General features: G+C 42.2%; 1 pseudogene across 1 annotated transcript; it reads right to left on the reverse strand.

The window, feature by feature from the left end:
• Positions 1–367: 367 nt before the first annotated feature.
• LOC116272681 lies at positions 368–4,273 on the reverse strand (annotated as a pseudogene). The gene is made up of 2 exons (XR_004181306.1): positions 4,204–4,273; positions 368–3,449 (listed from the first exon to the last, which is right to left on the reverse strand). The product of XR_004181306.1 is annotated as a pappalysin-2 pseudogene (transcript).
• Between the last annotated feature and the right edge of the window lie 1,473 nt (positions 4,274–5,746).

The following is a 5,746-nucleotide window of genomic DNA, read 5'->3' on the forward strand; positions in this document are numbered from 1 at the left end:
CTGGGAGACCAGACTTTCTCATTTCTCCGGGGGATCCTAAGTGTTGCTAACCACTGCTGTTAGTGAGGTTTAGCTTCTGTTTGAGGTTACCAAAATCTAAAAACCAAACTCAAACATAATTTTCTTTTCTTCTTCTTTTTTTAAATTATACTTTAAGTTCTGGGATACACGTGCAGAACATGCAGGTTTGTTACATAGGTATACACGTGTCATGGTGGTTTGCCGCGCCCATCAACCCGTCATCTACATTAGGTATTTCTCCTAATGCTATCCATCCCCTAGCCCCACCACTCCCTGACAGGCCCCAGTGTGTGATGTTCCCCTCCCTGTGTCCATGTGTTCTCATTGTTCTAAACAGAATTTTATTATACAAATAGTTCTGATAATTTGATTAGTTCTCTTTGCATCACTATGTAAATAAAGACTTCCTATCTGTCAGCCTTAATAATAAGAACTAATGTTATTTTAGAACTATTTGTGTACATTGAAAACTTTAGAGCTACTTTCCTATACTTTCATTTGATTCACAAAATAACCTGAAAATACTGATAATGCAAGGTATTACTGCAATCATCCTTACTTCATAGAGAAGACTTCTGAGTTTCCAAAAGTGACTTGCGTAACTTGCAAACCTAGTTAAGTAGTGAGGACTCCAAAATTTAATCGTGTCCCTTGATTCCAAATTGTATACTCAGTCTTTTACACCACATGCTTAAAGTACAGGCCACTCTATTAGTGGTAACTCATACCAAGAGGACTTCCCACACACAGGGGTACCAGGAACTACTTGTACAAATGGTGTCCAACACAAAAGCAGCCATCAAGACATTGGGTGGGAGCTGAGATCCTGCTCCCCCACCTCCCACCAGCCCTGTACCCTAGGTCAGGTAAGCCTTTTCATAATTTGAACAAAGGCACCAGTTGTGTACTGGGGATACCTTGTCCACAAACACATATTAACAAGTTCACTAGCTACCTACCTACTTTCTTACCCTCCTCTATTATGTCCAACCCCTGCATCAGCCATCAAATGAGAATCTTCTTATGGCTTCTGTCTCAGAACAAGAGACACATCAGATCCATTTATTCATCAACTTAAACAACTAAATGTCAGCTGCTATTCTAGGCCTTGGGAATATAGTAGTTAACAGAATAGATAAGGGCCCTGATCTCATGGAGCTGATATTCCAAATAGGGGAAAAACAGACAAATACATGAATGTGAAAGAAAAAATATCAGAAGTACTAAGTGTTAAACAGGAAATTTAAATTAGTTGATGTAACAGTAATTGATAGCTGCTTTAATCTGAGGGATTAGGAAAGGCCTCCCAGGTGGTAACATCTAAGTAGGCATTTGAATGACAAGAGAGAGCCCACCAAGGGAATATTAAGGAAAAGAGGATTCCAAGAAGATGGAACAGCAAATGCAAAATCCTGAGGGCAGAAAAAAGCTTGATCTGTTCAATGGAATAGAATCAAGTCAGTGAGGCTGTGCTATGTGGGTGGGGATGGAAAGGCAGACAGGGGCCAGATTGCATTAAGAGCCTGTGTGTCAGGTAGGGGATTCAGATTTTATTCTGAGTGCAGTGGAGGAAAAAATCTTAAGACGAGAAATGACAGTATCCAACTTACCTTTTTCAAAAGATCCTTCTGGATGCTGCACAAAGAATGGAATTTAATGGGGCAACAGTGAAAGATCTCAGTCACCTAAAGGAGACTAGTGGCTAGCTGTCACACGAAACTTTACGAAAGTGTTGAACTGCTTAGACTAAACAGACCTAAGACCTTTTCACAGATCTGCATTACTTTGCCAAGACCCTAAGACTATAGGAAGTATTGTCACGTGTAATAAGTATTGACTGGTTTCTATGTCTGGATACCTTGTTCATTCTCCACGAAGATTTCCTGGCCTCCTCTGGTAGAGCAAGTTGTTCAGCTTTCCTGTGCCCGAAGTATCTGGTGCATATGCCTTTGGGTGCACTTCCCACTATGTACACAGCTTTCTGCACCACAAATAGTGAGTTCTGTGAGGGCTGTCTCTTGTCTCAGTCATCTGTGTTCCTAATTACCTAACAGAACACCTAGCACTTCACAAAAGCTTAATACTGTCTGATGGGGTGGATTAATGTTGTATTCAGGGACTGTGTGAACACATTTGTCTCCAAAACCAAACAGATAAAATGATGTCAGAAATGTACCCTACAAGTAGGACACCCCAAACCCCAGTCCCTTACCTCTTGGGTGAATCAGGGTCAAAGCAGGTCTTGCGCACATCAGCCACCTGGGGGTCGCAGCAGTCCCCGTCGTCAAAGTCGTTCAGCATGTTGTTACACTCCGCGTGACAGAGCCCATCCCTGCGGTTCCAGGAGTAGCAGCGGCCCTGCAGGCGGCAGTCACCCCCATCATAGCCTGTGAGTGGGTGCTCACACTCGGGGTCGCAATGGTCATTGCCAATCTTGCTGGGCTCACAGTTCACAAGCACAACCCGGTGTCGCAGGGTGGAATTGTGGACCTGGTGGACGCTCAGCTGCCAGCTGATGTTGTAGCGGTTGAAGGCCTCATTCAGTGCCTCGTGCTGCAGACGAATCTGCTCCTCGCTCACAATGGGGTTTAGGCCCTCATCATCACAGATGTTCACCACCTGGTAGCGTATCACCTTCTCTCCCCGAAGGGGCCAGTATCCATTGTACCGGGAGATCAATTCCACGTTGTCACAAACCGTTTGCCCACAGAGTGGGGGCCGTAAAGGCGACAGAATCTCGGGCTCTGGCTCAAAGCCCTGGAGAACCTCAAGTCGTGGGTACTTCTCATCTCTAAAGGGAACCCATTCTGTGTTCAGAGGCTCAAAGCTCGCTGTCAGGACCAAGTCAGTCGCTTCCTCCTCCCCGCTTGAATGCTGAGAACTGTGTTGAAAATGGTTTTGTGGCAGGGCGGTCGACCAGAAAACCAGTGTGCCCAGGTGTCCACGGAAATAGCGTCCATCCTCAGAGCTGTCTCCCCCCAGGAGCAAAGAGCGGCAAGATGCCATGAAGGGGCTGTTCAGGGGACCAGACTGATCTAGACTGCTAGCCACCTGAGTGCCATGCACATACAGGGCCATGCGCCGTCCATCGTAAGTGGCTGCCACGTGGGTCCATGTGCCTGGTTGGTAGCGACTGTGGCTAATCAAGATGGTGGCTTTCTTCATGCGGTCGGTGCGAAGGGAGAAGAAGAAGCGAGCATCCCGCTTTCCCTTGTCCTTCCCTGAGCGGATCCCCAGGGCCCAGCCTTTGTCACTGACAGTGTGGGAGCAGTTATCAAACACACCTGGGAAAGAAGGAAGAATCGAGGGAAGAGATACCAGATACAAAGGGGAATGGAGAAAGGGAGAAGAAAGCCCATGTAAATAACAAGAATGCAGGTTTTTAATGGGGAATAAAGTAAGTGACACAGACTTCTCATCTGAGATGCCTGCTCATATCCCTATATCAGGCCGTTCTGGCATATCCTATCCCCAAAAGGAGTGATTTGAGATTCCAGCCAAGTTAACTCATTCTGGTATGTTTACATAACCAAAATGGAAGCTGGAAAGCAGATGTTCAATGCAAATGGCAAGAATTCTCTAGCACTCCATCACAAATGTGCTTCATGCTGACTGGCTTTGAGTCCATGCCTTTCCTCACTGATCCTAGTGCTTTTCCATTTCCTCAGAAGCCCTGAGAGTAGTCATACTTTTTGCAAATGACAGCCATTTCCTACCCTCTGGAAGGTGATTTTTCTCTACTGAACGTTAAAAAGATGATACTCATGGAGGAAACAAAGAGTTGATTAATGAGGGAGTCTTTTTAGAGAAGATGATAACATCCCAGACATCATTCCTAGCCCACTATTCCCTCTAACACCTCTCATGGGTAAGGATGCCCATCCACAGTGGACAACTGTTCCCCAGAGAAAGCAATATGGCACTGCCCCACGGTCCTAGCCTAAAAATCTAGTCACTGAGTTAGTAGAATGACTGTTCTATACCCAATACCACCCACCACAGTACAGAAGCAGACTGTTTCCAGATTAATAAAGGTCCTATCATACACTACCTGCCTTGCTCAGAGCAGGCACAGGGCATTTAACAGGCACAGGGCTGTTAAATCTAATTGAATAAACAAAGGATAGAACACCCATAAATAGTCAGATCATTAATAAGTTGGCAGCAGGAAGGGGCACAAACTTTCAGATGTGGCATGATTGCAGATGGGACTCAGGCAGTTTGGAGGCCTTAAATGTTCATAGTAACCCATCTTCAGTTTACCCACCATCTCTTCCTCAGTACCTCTTCTAGTACATAGTCTCTCAGGAATAGCTTTTACTAATAAATCACAAGAAGTCAGTACATCACATAGGAAATGCTTAATAAATATTGCTTGCACCGATGAATAAATGATGGAAAAATATACTAGCCTTTTGATCAGATACCTGGGTAAACATCAAGAGTCTTTCTCCCCAAGCTTGTTAAATAAGACTTTTATTTTTTCCTGACCTATGCAATCCAGTCCAACAATAATTCTTCTTAGACAGTCTAGATTTATAAGCCATGAGGATTCCTATTCTGATGGCAGGCAAGTGCTTTACAAGTAGTTATATTTCCAAAAGTGATAGAATATCTTCTCTTCTGTCTTCAGCATAAATTAATAACTCATGGTTTACAAAATAGAAGTACTTTTTAGCAAAAATATTTCCTCCCTAACCCAGTAATTCTAGCAACTATACTTTGAATTACTAGTAATGACTAGCTACAGTTCAATGGGGTATTCTGATTTGGGTTTCGGGGTTTCAGTTGTTATTGTTTTCACACTGGGGTCTATCTGTTAAAGAAGTGTAAGGAATACTCCTCTACAAACTCTTGTATTGAGCGGATTTTCAAAAAAGCAAATAAATCTAGTGAGATTAACACTAAGTTCCCTGATTCATATTTTCTCCTGGTCCACTCATTTTAATAAGTAGTAAGTAGTTTTAATTATCTATCTGACCTATGATCACATGGGCTGCAATACTGAATATCAGGACCATGGAGTTACTAATCTATCAGCTATTTGCTGATCTTTAAGAGAAAGTACTGGGGAGGTTACTTTATATTTGATGCATACACACAGGTATATGCATGAGTTCAGATATAAATTGTTAGACTTGACATATAAGTTACCAGATAATTAACATGATTATCTGCCAGGCATCTACTTACAATTTTAAACATTTTAATTTGCTGTCCTTAGAACTTCTAGTCTATTATCAAAAAAAATAATTGTTCTTATTTGTCTCATAGAAAGGCATAAAGTTATTAATAGTGTATCTGAAATGATATTTCTAACTTCTTGAAATACTAAATAGAAGATGGACCACTCTGATTATACTAGTCTAGTTCTGATTAATATAAGTTAGCAATTATATCAAAAAATATTTATAGCCAAGAGCACTAAGATCATCTATATTACTTGTGAGATGTAGCCAGTATGTAGAGGTATTATTCTGAATGATTACCAAAGTAATGATTATTTGCTCTCTAATTTAGGATGTCCAAACAGCAAATGAAAAACCTCACTATATTGCTTAGATAACTACATTTTACTTGCTTTGTTACCATTGTTCATACTTCATCTGTAGGGAAATAGAGTATATAGTTGCTGAAGCACTATCCTGCACTCCCTCCAGTTAAAAAGGCATACTTAGCAAATAGAATTCTCTGATTCAATGCCAACAGCTCTAGTTGTGAATCA

This window comes from Papio anubis, unplaced genomic scaffold, assembly GCF_008728515.1.
Source record: "Papio anubis isolate 15944 unplaced genomic scaffold, Panubis1.0 scaffold1572, whole genome shotgun sequence".
NCBI classification, from domain to species: domain Eukaryota; kingdom Metazoa; phylum Chordata; class Mammalia; order Primates; family Cercopithecidae; genus Papio; species Papio anubis.